General features: G+C 41.4%; 1 protein-coding gene across 2 annotated transcripts in view; it reads left to right on the top strand.

Moving 5' to 3' along the window:
* Window positions 1-15,396, top strand: part of MEIS1 (Meis homeobox 1) — a 142,636-nt gene that overhangs the window by 121,677 nt on the left and 5,563 nt on the right. The window lies entirely within an intron of this gene.

A 15,396-nucleotide genomic window follows, 5' to 3' on the forward strand; every position in this document is an offset into this window, starting at 1 on the left:
AAAATTAGCATTTGAGAGCTTTCTGTGTTTATTTCTTTTCATTGTTGTGACACATACTTCCTAGAACAATATCAATATGTTGATTAACTTTTCATTTGAAGTGGAAATATTGTAAGTTTTGTCAGTTGATGGCTTTTCTGGTCTTTAAAATTTTAAATATTGTAGGCAGAGCTTCAAAAATTCATTTCGGAATTCAACTTTTCTTTTTAAGCAGATGTGTTTTTGTTTATGGTTTGAGAAGTTCATAAGTATACACAATGAGTTTTTATCGATCCCCTGACTCCCTCCCCTCCTAGGCAGATGTTTAAAAAGTATATACATACATGAAGAAACACATACATGAAAACACACATATATGTACAAACTCAAAACCAACATATGGTTCTTTTTTTCCTCTCTCATACACCAACTTTTATACATTGAAAGCGTGAGTGTAGTACAGTGAAATATAAACTCACTTATATGTGTTTGGGCCAGTGTTTCAGACCAGGCAATTCCCGGTGAAAAAACCTGATGTCTTCTGTTGTACAGGAACAGCTGGAAATCTCGGGCTCATCCTGTCTCAGCAGGGTTCTAGCACAAAGCGCACAGAGCAAACGTTCCAGTTTCCTGGCTTCCTACCTTCCATGCACGCACTTTCCTAGAAAGGCCTGATGTTAAATGATCATCCCCTCATGCTCTGAGAAGGTTATGCACATAGTCTTTAGGTGCAAAAAATAATATAGTATATATGAAATATGGCACGTGTATAGAGAGGAAACCCTTTTCTATCAGTTGGGTGTATGCAATTCTAGGCAGCACCCTGACATTTGGTAAGACATCAGAACTAGAGTTCCTGATAGATTTTAGGATTAGAATCCATACTGGCTCTTTCCAGGTCTTGTATCTGTGACCCATAAAACTGCCAGCAATCAGGCATCACTTCCTGTGTGTCACCCACGGGGGGGACAAGCTAGATTCTTATGCTACCGGCAGGTAAAAATGGAAGCTTATTTTTAGAAAATCTGATCTTTACTATAATAGATTCAACAGCTAAAGGTCAAGTTTATTTCTGAATTGTAGTAGTAACATAGCAAATAACTTTATAAGTAATCAAAGATTCTATAAATGTAGGGACCTGTTTAGATGGAAATGTTAAAACATTCACAAATTATCCTTTCAGCTTCTGTGATCTAAAAATCAATAGGGGTCAGTGGGTTCGGGAGAATTGTTCTGCTTTTCTTCTGATGTAATTTAATAACACATTTTACAGATGCTGTTTAAACATTAGGCACAGATTGTTTTGTCAATAAAGCTAAGCAGAGGCATGACACAAAAACAAGGAGAAAAAAGATGAAAAAAGAAAAGAAAAGAAAAGAAAAAAAAAAAGAAATACAAAACAAAACCAAAAAACACATAGCAGTGTTCAGTGCAAGAGACCCTGGGTCATTTGTTTGCTACTCAAGTGCAAAATGAAAGTGTGACTGTGCAGTGATTCTTCCCTGGCTGGAAGACACCTACAGATGAAGGAAACACACACACACACACACACATACACACACACACACACACACATACACACAATGTCATTTTATTACACAGCTGTTTCTCCTCTCCCCTTTGAGAACTGCAGAGTAACCTACATTTAAAGTAGACTTCCTAATTGATCAGTGGAGTAACAGGTGCAGCATTTAAAAAAAAAAAAAAGGAGAAATAGAAACAGACTAACTCCCAAGAACGTTTCAGAATGTGTTATTCTTTAAGCCTCAGTTAATTGCTATGCTTTTCACCTGGCCTGTCAATTCTAATAGTATTACCTTTACAGGCACTTACTCCAAGTTTAGATTATAGCAATCAGTAACACTCACTAGATAAAATACTGTCTAGTTGCTCATAAGAAAATATTTGAAACCAGCCAAAAAAATGTTTAGCTTGCATATTGCCAGAGACAGGGCTGGCGAGATGCCAGGCAGTCAGGGTTTGTAGGGAAGGGAAGCTGAGCAAATAGCTCTGAGGGCAAAGGGCTGTAATGTGGAAACCTCCAGGCATTGTCCCATTGGAGAGTTTTAAGAGAGCAGCAGGGACGCTACTTTCTTTTTTCTCGGAAAGATTTCAAATGAAAACCAAACCAAACCCAAAACTCCCTGCAAACAATTCCTTTATAAGACGACTTCCGCTCTGGCTATTCTGTATAGTTTGCTCAAGTTTCACATCACCAGCTACCTTAGAGCTCCTCCCCCCACCTCCCCTCCGCGCTGTATGAAATCATCTCTGTCACACTGTTGAAGACGGACACTACTTAAGAAGGGCTAGGCACCGCTTCACTGCGGTGCATGGAAACTCCGATTCCTCCCATCACGGAAGTCCGAGCACTGCCTCTTAGACCTGAGGCTTCTGCACGCATTAGGCTGAGACAATATAACCACACCTGAAGCTCAGGGTTCCAGCTCAGGAAATGTTTTGAAACTTTATAAGGTCATCAAGTCAGCCTGAGAGTTGGGCGGCCCATTCGCTGTGAATACTGTGGATTTGGATGCCTGTGATTCCTTTAAGGCGGGGAAGGATGGCTTGGGGATCAGCTTTGAGCACGGGACGTCCTTGTGGCAAGACGTCATTGGGCCACACGTCTTTTTTTCATTCTGTGTCGATACAAGCATCTAGTCGGTCAGAGAAATAGGTGGGGAGGCCCAGAGGTGGTGCCTGCCGCACACTGACTGACTTCAGCGTTTGAGTAGAGCACAGGAAGTGAGCTGAGGCACCAGGAAGTCATCATAAGAAGTGGGTTCCCATGAAGGACACATTGAAGGTGGAAGACGTTGTCTCCACAGATGACAAAAGAGCCATACTAGCATATAACGCTTGCACAGGGTGAGTCATACAGGAAGAGGAGGGCCTACCAAAGAACTGATATTGAATCAAATGTTCAGTCATGCTCTTTAGTCCCAACCAATGAGATATGTGTCCTTACCATTCCACAGATAGCAGCTTCCTGTGCTTTAAAGTAGACAGGCAGGACTGGTTGGTCAGAACTCGAGGCCTCGCAAGCTTTGCATTTTGGGCCGTGTAAAGTGCACCAGAAAACCAAATGAGCATCATTAAGCTGAGCTAATCACAGCTCTACCTCAGGAGTTTGGGTGGGGTCAGGTGGGCACTGTGATAAAAAGACACACATGAAAATTAATTGAAAAACTTGCACTCTCTCCCATGTTCAATAAGCAAATCAAACACCGTAAAATAGAAAACTCGATGAAATTAAACATTATTGCGAGACATGGAAAGCATGTGTGCTGTCATTTTGAGGATTCATAATAAAGATAAATCAGTTGTTTTTAGCTGTGTGCTATGAGTCTGTGAAGGGCATGGCAGATAATAGGTTTGAAATTTCTGAAATTATTGTACAGCGAAATTTGTTTTTTTCCTCAGGCATTCAATCTTTTTCTCTAGCAATTTTGTACATGACAAACTTTTTAGTGGGCGCATTAATAATCTATAAGTAATGGGTTGTCAGGTGTCACTTAGAGATTAAAAGATTGTTTAAGCATTACCTATTTGCTTCTTCGAATGAGTTTTATAGGTCAGGAGAAATAACTTTTTGAATTTCGGCTGTGTGTACACATTGCCTCCCCCTCCCCTGCCCCACCCTCGCCCCCTTCACTTGGCACCACTCAAGGTGTATGTGGAAGAACCATATTATATTACATAAATCCTGCATGTAGGAGCAGAGCTGAAACTTGCGCTGTGGGAATCCAGGGGATGAATGTCTCGGCTGTCTTCTGTACACGTATTTGAGGTTTTAAATGTTTTTCTTGGTCATCCCAAAGGAACTTTGCTAGGGGAAGCAGACATAGCCAAGAGGGGTAGCGAAGCTTTGAGCGTCAGTGGGTTCCCCAGCAAGTCAGACGTGGGTCTATTCTTGTTAAGTTTGTCTTGAGTGTGTTTTATATACAGTTTGCCTTCCTGGTATTTTTCTGCTTGTACCAACCTGATCTCCACCTCTTTTGTGTCAATAGTTTCGAGGCCTGGTGTCAGTGCTTAAGCTTTAACAACCCAAGCCTTGAGCTTGCGGAGCCCCCCGCCCCCCGCCACTCACTTACGTCACTGCTTTGCTTCAGGGCTGTGCCTACACAAAACAAATAGCATAACTGAGCTAACCACTGAAAAATACTGAAAAATGGGGGCTAATGTTGCCTCTCTGTTGAATAAAACCGTTTCCTCAAAAGTGGGAGGAGAGACAGAGCCTCAGAAAAAGAGTATTTCTAAGGGCTAATGTCTAAGGATATGGGCTGTGCCCACTCCTACGTGTGGAGACCATGGCTCTTTGTATAGATGCTCAGTGCTATGCCAGCTACACTAATATAATATTGACAAATATGGTGCTCACCTTTCAATGCCACTGTGATCATTAAGAATGCTTCTCTCGATTGTATTTGCATTTTGACAGAGTTTTTTTTTTTTTTTTCTTTTCGAGACAAGGTCTCTCTGTGTAGCCGTGGCTGTCCTGGACTCACTTTGTAGACCAGGCTGGCTTCGAACTCATAGTGATCCTCCCGCCTCTGCTTCCCGAGTGCTGGGACAAAGTTTTTTAGGCTGGTTTGGGAAGTAATTAATGCTTTCATGCTAGTAACACCTCAAGAGTAACAAATAAACAACAGAAGCGCTTAATCTGTTTGGTACCCTTAAAGGCTCGCTCCCCTTGTTCGTTACCCTCTCAAGTGACCAGTGTCCCTCAAGATTAGGCCCTATCACCAAAGAGGGGAAAAACCATTTCCTTCCTCAAATGCATTAAGTCTTGCAGGCTCATGGTGATTATCCATCTTGGGTCCTAAATGTAACTTAGCTCAAAAAAAAAAAAAAAAAAAAAAAAAGAGTTTCCTGTCATTGGAGAGATCTGGCTTAATGCTGATAAAGTCATTTTTTTAAAAGAGCAGTAAGTTGCCTATAGGTGAATCCTGATGAAATAACATAGATTGAAGCTCTCAGTACTTTTACTCTAGGGTACTGACTTACTATTTTTTTTAAGCAGTATTTTTTGTGGACTGTTGTCCAGATGTAGGGTTTTGTTGGTCTATATTACAAAAACATCTGCTGCAATTGACTTTGTTTGATTCTTCGCTTGGGGCAGAGTTCACATATACTTGGAAATGCTTGGGGTTATGGGATGTTGAAAAGCTAATGGAAAGGACTGTCTTGTGCAAAAACCATGAGATCTCGGTCACCTTGGCTGGTCACCTGACAGGACTGTTCACAGAGAGGGAAGTGGACTTGGCTGTGACTAGAATTCCCGTCCTCAGGGCTTGAGGCCTAGGGAACCAAAAAGGACATGTGAGAATCATTCTGAGTGAATGTAGTGGTTTTTGTTTTTTGTTTTTTTAAGCATATTGAGAATTAAATTTTGTTTTCTGTCATGCTGTGTCTTTTGAAATCACAAACACGCTTTTTGAAGCAATACCCAAGGGATGAAGGATTAGAATATAAGAAACTTCATGTCTCTGAGCCACAGGGTACAGCTTCCGGACGGAGATTTCTGCCTCATTTGACAGGTGGGGCTCTGCATGTGACGTTGAGCTGCTAGCTGCCAATTAAGAGGCAGGGACAAGAAGGCTCCTGTCAAGGGCTTCCTCAGGCCTGCCATTATGGGCTTGTTCTTAGCGCTTTATCAGGTATGATGTACAGACCATGGCGTCCCCTCCTTGAACTTGTAGGACTCAGCAGGGCATCCACAGAGTTCTGCAACCCTTCCCCACCATCAGTTTCAAAATATGTTTTGCCACTTTAAGAGAAACCGGGTGCTGTTTAGCTACTACCTCTGCTATTATTTCCTGTTCTCAGCTCAGCAGCTCCTGGCAACCACTACTCTACCGTCTGTCTCTACATTTGCCTATTTGGGGCACTTCACACACACACATGCACATTAAAAAGTGGGGTCCTATGATATGTGATCTTATGTAACTGGTTTCTTCCACTTAATGTTTTCAGGGCTCACCTATACTGTAATATGTACCCTTAGCACCCCATTCCTTGTCCTGGCTAAGGAGTGGCCCGTTGTGTGAATAGAAACACATTTAGTACTCGTGAGTCAGTTGGCGGGCTTTTGGGTTGCTTCCAGTTTTTTTGTTTTTGTACTATTATGTATTTTTTGAGACTTATAATGTCAGAAACCTAAGGAACTGCTGCTGTAGGTTTTGCCACCTGCGAAGCGTGTTTCTTCAGAGTTAGCCACTAGATTGCTGTGCTTATACACCCGAGCACTGCTCTCACCTCAGAGCCAGTCAGAGCGATGTTGCACTCAGCTCCCCAGGCACTTCTGACTAGGCCCATTTGGACTCTCCCTGCCAGTGGCCCTGTGTTTTGAATGAGATACTGGGTGGTTTTGTTTTGTTTTTTTTTTAAGGGTCAGGGTTGTGGATATCTCTAGGTAGGTAGAGTGTTTGCCTATCATGCAGAAAGTCCCGGGTTCAATACCTAGTACCATATAATCCCAGTCCTGGGAGGGGACTGGTGTCATTACAGCAGCCCTTGGAAGATGGAAGCAAGAGGTACCAAGTGAGCCCTGCCTACATAGTCAGTTCAAAGCCTGCCAGTCTAGGATTCATGGGACTCTTCAAGAGAAGGAAAAAGAGAGAGGGAGGGGAGGGAAGGGAGGAAAACAAGATGTTGTGATACCTTCGCTTAATTCTAGCACTCACTAGGCAGAGGCCGGCAGATCTCAGTGAATTCAAGACTGGTCTACGTAGATCTGGGCCAGTTAGGGCAGCATAGTGGGACCCTGTCTCAACAATAAACAAACAAACACACACACACACACACACACACACACACACACACACACACACACAAAGAAACAAAGTTACACTGGCATCCAGCAACCCAACAGTAAACATACATTCTCCAAAGATTCACCGATGGGGCTTTGGAGCATTTATCAAATTCTAAGAAGAGGTCATTTTGTCTTCTTTTGAGTCCAGCTATCTCATCAAGGTGGTGGTGGGGGGCATGGGGGGGTGCCTTTCAGTGTTCACAGCTCCATGTGCATCTCTAAGGTTTACAGAGCACATGTTGTGACTTTGCATTGAGCTTAGATCTTGTTTCTCCGCTTCACAGAGGCTCCACTGACTATTCAAAAGGATAGACACAAACCGCCATTCTCAGGTCCTGCCATCTATACTGTTCTGGAGCTAAGTTTTGCGACCAGGCGAAAATGAGGGGCAGCATAAACTTTGAGCCATCTTCCCTGGATATGGGTACAGAAATTTATGTTACTGACGGCCTGGGGGCAACGGAAGGAAGGGTTCTGGAGAGAGCAAAGAGCTCAGAGGCGCTCCAAGAGGAGACTAAAATTTGTAGTAGCTTATGTCAGTGGATGAAGTTATAACTCTAACGCGATAGTGTTTCACTGTGATCATTTGAGGCAGTGCTTTGAAACCTTCCTAAATCTGAGACCCTTTCATTCAGATTCCCACGCTGTGCTGAACCCCTCACTCCCACCCCCCACCCCCTGCAACCGCAAAGTGATTTTTGTGGCTACTTCATAACTGTGATTTTCTACTGTTATGAATTGTAACATAAATATCTGATATGAAATGGAGATCTGGGATGAAACCCCTGTGAAAGGGTCACTTGACCCCCAAAATAAGTGCATATCTAAATCAGTAAAGTGGCCATCTATCTGAATTGCCTGGTTGGATCCATGGTTGATGCCTACTTCTCAGTGCCTGTTCACTCTTAGCAGTGCCCTACTTTATGCGATTAAACTGCCTGCTCCTGTTTATAATGGAGACTGGCCCCAAAACTAGGATTTGTCTCTAGTACACATATTTATTTAGTAATATGTTCGAGATGCTCAGTTATATGCAATTTTATTGACTTTTTTGTAAATGGGAAAATTAGTATTTAAATGGAAAAAGGTTCAGCTATAAAAGAAGTGTGGCACCCATGCTGGCAATAGTTTTATAGCCTTCGGAGCATTTTTCCCAGGCAGAGAAAGTTTAACTGTGGGTTTTGGAGATCCAGATCCAGGTCATAAAGCTTGTTCGGCAAGGACTGTGTTGACTGAACCCACTCTCTACTTCCAACCATTTAATCTTCCTTTCCCAAGCCTATCGAGATACACCCAGGATTTATTCTACCAAATTTAGGCCCCAGGGTTCAGCGACTTAGAAGGCAGCAAGTAGGAACCAAGGTTGAGAGTTCAAGTTAGAATAAAGGACTTAGGAAGCCCACAGCTTTTAGAACCCAAATGTTAATATAAAATTTGTTTACAAGGAAAAATTTTTCTGTGATTTGTACCTATCCAGTGATGAATTATCTTAAAAGTGTTCCGGTTTCAAGTCCAAAACAGCACACCGGCTTTGTTATGACTTCGCACCGTCATTGTCAGTTTAAGTGATGGCCACTCCCGCCTCCCCAACTAGCTGCGCTTAAGAAAACCTACCTATAATTAACTTCTTTGCTCAGGCTACAGCATCTTCCTGTATCTCCTGCCTCTGGCTTCTCATCCTCCGACTGATGGAATTCCTGTGATTTGAGCAATCTGCCATTAGGACTCTGGAGTGGGAGCGGAGGAGAGCTTGCCTCCCACTTCCGTGTCTGTCCAAGTATTTTCCCAGCCACTGTCCACCCCCACCCCCACCCCCAGGCATGAGTGATGTGTTGCATCCCGGGAGCTGCTGGATCCTGGAGGAGGATAAGAAACCAGAAGAGGGTGCCCAAAATAGGATTCCATAAGGTTTTTGTCTTGAGATTGAGTCAACTTTCTTGAGCATCTTAACATCGTGTTTTATAAAATTTTATTTCATACAGAGTGATTTGTAGAAAGGTTGAATGCCGAAGATTACCAGTTTCGAGTCATTAAGTCCAATGAGTAAATGTAAATCTACAATAGTGATTTTCAGTAGAAGATTTTTCAGCTAAGTTTTCTGCTTAAAAGAACAAAAGTTACATGGGAGGTGGCTGAAATTTTCTATAGTCCTTGTCTACAAAGCACTCCTTAAGATTATAAGGAGGTGATGACTTCTTAAAGAGCACATGATTTCATTTGACTAGATCTGATATGGTGGAAAGAGTATGTGTTGAGGAAGCTCTGATAGAGAAAAATAAGAAAATCTGGGATTCTACAATTATCTTCCAATGTTAGATTTTTTTTTTAATTTAAATGTTTCATCAGGCTTACTTCTTTTTTTAAAAAAAGATTTATTTATTATTATGTATACATTGCTCTGCCCACATGCCAGAAGAGGGCATCAGATCACATTATAGATGGTTGTAGCCAGGCAGTGATGGCGCATGCCTTTAATCCCAGCACTTGGGAGGCAGAGGCAGGCAGATCGCTGTAAGTTCAAGGCCAGCTCGGTCTACAAAGTTAGTCCAGGACAACCAAGGCTACACAGAGGAACCTTGTCACAGAAAAAAAAAATGGTTGTAAGCCACCATGTGGTTGCTGGGAATTGAACTCAGGACCTCTTGAGGAGCAGTCAGTGCTCTTAACCTCTGAGCCATCTCTCCAGGCCCCAGGCTTACTTCTTAAATTAAAAAAAAAATATTTTAAAAATTCCCCAAATAGATTCTATGTCAATTAAATATTATTTGTACATAGTGTTTATTTTTAATAGAATAAATAATAATATATACAGAAATTGCCAGTAATTAAACTATAGTTCAGAGTGGATAATATTTATTTTTATTTAAATATGCATGTAACTATTTATAAATATAGCTAATACCAATCAATTCACTTTCATAAATATGCCTTTCTAGTGAGTGTGATCATTTCTAGTTTGTGTGGTGTGTGTTTGTATGCATGTGCTCATGTCCACGTGTATGCAGGCTCACATCCATGTGTGTACAAAAGTGTGCATATGCTAGAGATCAACACCGACTGTCACTCACTTTTTTTGGAGACAGGGTCTCTCGTTAGTGCCTAGAACTTAACCATTGAGCCTGGTTGGCTGTCCTAAGCACTTAACTGGCTAAACCACTTCCCCCCACTCACACACACATGAAATCATTTCCTAATTATTGATTATCTTATCTCCTCGAGCGCTGTTGGAAAATGAAATTTCTCCATTCTTAGAGGGGTGCATGCTACAAGAAGCTTGTGTCCACCCCATTCTTCTTACTTATCCCTAGTTGGCAAACAAGACTGCAGGACTCACAGAACCGTGGGTCACTGTTTGGAAACAAAACCACTTTGACGTTATGTAGATTGCTGGCTTGGCCGTCACTGACTGACTGACTGACTGACTGACTAACTAAGGTGGGCTCCCTTTAACTATGAGTTATAAGGTAAACACCAAGCTCTGAGGAATAGGACTGAGAGAATGGAATATGACAAGGTGAATGCGGGTTTCCCCCTTAGACTTTATTATTACAGAGACTTGCTGAAGGGAGCTCCAACAGTGGACAGCATTGGCTTTGGAGCTGAACAAGTCTACCTCCAGTTTAGCTCTGATCAGATGCCCCTAAGCTCTGCTCACCTTCCGGCTCGGTGAGAATTCAGTTTAGGAACCAAGTTTGAGACCAGGGCACAAAGCAAAAACGAAGCATAAACAAAGGATAAAGGTGCATTTCAGAAAGCAGTTCCACCAGCTCATGCTCAGAAAAGCCTTCCTGATTCCCAACCTGAGAACAAAAGGAAATGAGTCCATGAGCAGAGTAGGAAAAACTAAACACACACACACACACACACACACAACACACACACACCACACAAACACACACACCACACACACAAACACACCCCCCCCACACAAACACACATACCACACAAACACAAACACACAGCACACACACAAACACACCACACAAACACACACACCACACACACAAACCCCCCCACAAACACAAACACACACCACACACACAAACACACCACACAAACACAAAAACACACACCATACAAACACAAACACACACATGTACCACACAGCATACACATGCCACACACAAGCACACACCTCACAGGCCAACACAGAGATAAATACACACATACCACACACAAATACACACACAGCCCACATTCATGTACATACCACACATATACACACATGCATGAACACACACAAACACAACACCACATATGTATACACACTCACAAATACACACAAACACTCATGAATATATTAAAACGCCCGATATATAGCAGTTGGGGAGTGAAGGGAAAAAAATGAAACTAGAATTTCTCTGTTAAAGACAAACGTCAGGTGCAGCTTGCAGTCACTTTGTATGATTCTTATCAAATGCAAAAAGTAAAAATCAGTTTACATAGGATCTCAAGTATCAGCTGCTGGGAGATTTTCTTCCCTGTCTTAGCTCCCACTCCTCCTTACAAGGACTCTGAGTCCTAAACAAACAGCCAGGTCAAGAAGAAATACATCTCTGTTTATTTGGACATGGAGGAAAGCTCTAAGGTCAACCCACTATTTTCCTTTCCTTGGTAAAACTTGGCCTCAGAAAGAAGATAATTGGGTCTCAGGCAGAAATTCTACTCTGTGGTGCATACAGAAGGGGTTGTAGGCTTCCTTCCGTTTCATTTGTTTACCACCGACAGAAGGGGAGTCTAATTCCTAAAAGCACTTTACAATTAAGGGGTGTGTGTGTGTGTGTAGTAATATACAAAGGCAAATAAAATGTTTATAAACCTCTAAAGCTTAACAACAGCTTACTGTTCTTTAAAAGCCTGAATTGCTTATATTCTATTAAGGAAAGGTGTGCAACTGCCCATCTCAGAGACTGAGCCGAGCTCACAGGCACATTCTCAACATCTACATCTGGGCTATTTTTGAATAGCAATTTAAAAAAAAAGACTATTCTGTAGCGATTAGAAAATGTATTTGTATTATAGATTTTAATTTGGGGGCTTTATCCATTCCGCTTTCACTTCTTTTCAGAAACACACACACACACACACATACACACACACACACACACACACACACACACACACACACGCATATGTATGTTTATATATATACATACATATATATTTTAAGATAACTGTTTTGCTGATTTCTGCTAAAATAACAGTGTTTTAAAAAGGAAAACGAACTCATTCATATTCACATTTTTATCTAAAGGCATTTTGTTGGTTTTCAGGTTTAGAAGCTTCTTGATAATTTTGCTTCATTCACAATGAAAAGTAAAGCATTCTGTCACCAAAAGCAGGGAGGATGAGGCACAGGTCAAAGGGCACTTGAGAAACAAACAGCCAGGCCAGTTTATTTAAACAGATAGTGGGACAAGGGAGCTGACCTCAGTTTGACTTATAGTGGGAGGAGCAAGAATGCCATTTTATTGCTTTGCCCAGAAGGAAAATGTTTTTGTATCTGAATTCACCCCTGAGCCTTCCAAATGCACGTTCTCTGTTGTCTGCAGCCCGATGCAAAGCGAGGGGTCTGGTGAAAAAGACCTGAGGTCCTCTGTGATGTCAGTAAGCTACACTAAGGAGAATCAAGCTGTGAAATGATGCATGTAGAAATAAAGTATTGTTTTAGAAAATGAGATGCTTTGCTATCTAACCATGACCTTAACCCGTGATACAAATTGTTCATAATAATATGCAGATTATAGTTTAGTAATGGTCCAAGAACTCAGTGTGTCTCAAATATATTGATAATATTATATTATGCCAAAATATTTTTCATTGATGGCTTTCCGAAAGAAGAAGTTGAGTAGAATATGTAGGTGGGTTAGTTGGTAGGATAGCTTGCCCAGCATGTACCGGGCCCTGAGTTCAGTCTACAAGTACCTCATAAACCAAGCGTAGTTGTAAATGCCTGCAAGCTCACCATTCAGAAGCTTGAGCTCATTCTTGCTAAACTAGCAAATGTGAGGCCAGCATGACTCCACGCAAGCCTGTCTCAAAGCAAGCAAGAAAGCTAGTCCCGTGTAGACCTAGTAACATACCTGAACAAGTCAGAGCGGTTGCATTTTCCTTGATTTCCAGCATTTCCATTTGTTACTGTTATTTAGCTATAAGAGTCTCAGCCCTGTGTCCATGTAAACTATGAGTCTCTTAAATATGTCTGTCAATTAAAGACAGTTAGCACTACCACTACAAACAGAAGCAAACCATCCCTGATGCCTGTGGGTGGTGAGCTAAGAGGATGTGGTAATGAATTTGTCCTTTACACAGTGACCAGGGCAGGCCCCAAGTACATGTGACTAGTGTAACCCTGCCAACCTCAGAGTTTGCAAATCATCTCAGCAAAGTGAGTACCGGTAGCCTGAGTGATAGTAGGCTCACCTTGAGGAAAAATCTCTTAAAAGCCATGTACGCTTAACCCACGGAGAAGAGGAAGAAGCCTAGAGGGCATGAGATGGTCCTGTGAAGTGTTGAATGAAATTGTTTAAATTGTCCCAGAGAGCTGTACCCTGAAAGAATTTTAGATGGACGCTTGCTTTGTTCAAAGACCGACTTTTTGATGGTGGCTGCTGTGTTGGAGTCTAGTAGAGGCTGCGCATTGATTCGGCGGGATATTGTAGAGATCCATGTCGATGACTGAGCTAAGTGACAAAGCACTTCCTAAACTTGATTTACAGTTTTCTTCTGGTGCCGTGGGCTGAACGGCCGTGAGTTGGTAACCCAAGCTGGTTACTACACATTGGCCTTTGGGAGTCTACATGTTTGGCTGTAGAGAAGGCAAATGTTGGAGTATGGAAAAACAGAGTCACAGAGTCTGTTTTGGGCATCCCCATTTTTATCTACATGTGCAAGCTGTGCGGCCATAGGAGTTCTCCATCTGCGAGGCACTCACTGTCACACCCATTCCTTGTCTGAACATAAGTGTTGCTGCCAGTGGTAACTGCTACTTTTCAGGTATCCGTTTACTATGGACTATTCTAGAAGGTGGTACATCAATGGCTGCTCTTGTCCCAACACTAGACAGGAAGGCACTCAAGATCATCTCCCGGTTTTGTGTCATGGACACATTCTTAACATCTCTTTGGCGGCGCATGACTTGACCTAAGTTATTCAATTTCTCTGAGCCTTGTTACAAATTGCTCCAGCCAAGCAAGGTGGTACATCCTTGTCATTTCAGCATGCAGGGGCAGGCAGATCTCTGTGAGTTCTAAGCCAGGCTGGTCTACAGAGGGAGTTTCAGGACAGCCACAACTGTACAGAGAAACCCGTCTCGAAGAAACAAAACAAAGCAACAACAAAAAAATTGCTCTTCCGATCCATAAAGTGTCTTTAAAATGACTTGAAACAGAAAGTTAACGGACTAAGTTTCTTCTCTGTCAGTGAAGATTATGAACAGTAGCATAAATAAAAAAAAACTATGCTTTGCTCCCTTACCTATATTAGTTACTATGAAAATTACTTTTGGTATATGCAGAATATTAATATTAAATAATTTTCTAATTGGTCATGCAGTGCAGGCAGCTAATGAAAAGGCAGATTTTTTTTTTCATTTTAATTGGTTATTTCACATGGTGTTTGGGCTACACCTGTGCTTATAATGAGAATGGAGAATTAATCTAACCTTCTGCTCACATGATTCCAATTTTCATGGCTTATATAAGATAATGATAACCTGATTTGCAACACAATTTGTTGTAGATCTGTATTTTAAATATTTTTATTAGCAGTTCAGGGACTTCATATGTAAAGATGGATACAATACATAGCCTCTAATTCAGTATCAACAGTGTGCCTTTTAGTGAGAATCTAGCTCCATCATCTATTTTAATTACTTCTAAGAAAGAACACAAGCAGATACAGGATATTAGGATTCTTAAAATGTTATGAAGCATGTATTTTTATTTTAAAGACATGTGCTTGACTGTTTAATGGTTTGCATTTTCAGAGCTGCTTTCTTTGCTCTAATAGATGTGCAAACTAAAATTTATATCAGACTGTGGGCCTTTCAATTATTAATAGGCCAGTATTGAACTTTTTATCGTATTTTTGATGTCCTACTCAGAGTTGAGTTGAGAACTAACGGTAACTCAATACATTCTCTTTATTTTCTGGATTTGGCAAACAATTCTTATAAGCCAGGCCAAGGTCTTAGGAATTAGAGTCTTGTGAAGACAGCTTTGGAGTTAGCTGTTATATATGTTTTTTTTTTCAGTCACTTGACATTTTTGGGGGAGCTAGACTTGAACCAAACAATATTTTAAATAAATTTAGAGTGACTTAAATATCTTAATGTTTATAAATTTTCAGTAGTAGTGGAAGAAAGCAAAATTATAAATTCAGTGGTGGAGTAGATGTGACCTTGTCTTGACTTCAGATTTTACAGAAAGAGAGAGAGAGGGGGGGGGGGGGGAAAAAAGTCAACCCAAGAAGTCTCTCCAAGGAATGCATGTCTTTAAAGCCCCTAGAAGTGTGAGTTAATAGTGATCAACTCCAGACATTCTTAACGTTGCTGGTGCACCGCCAGCTCTGCTCGTTATCTTAGTGGTGGACATAAAGAT

The sequence above is a fragment of the Acomys minous genome (genome assembly GCF_964271855.1).
Source record: "Acomys minous genome assembly, chromosome: 10".
Taxonomy (NCBI): Eukaryota; Metazoa; Chordata; class Mammalia; order Rodentia; family Muridae; genus Acomys; species Acomys minous.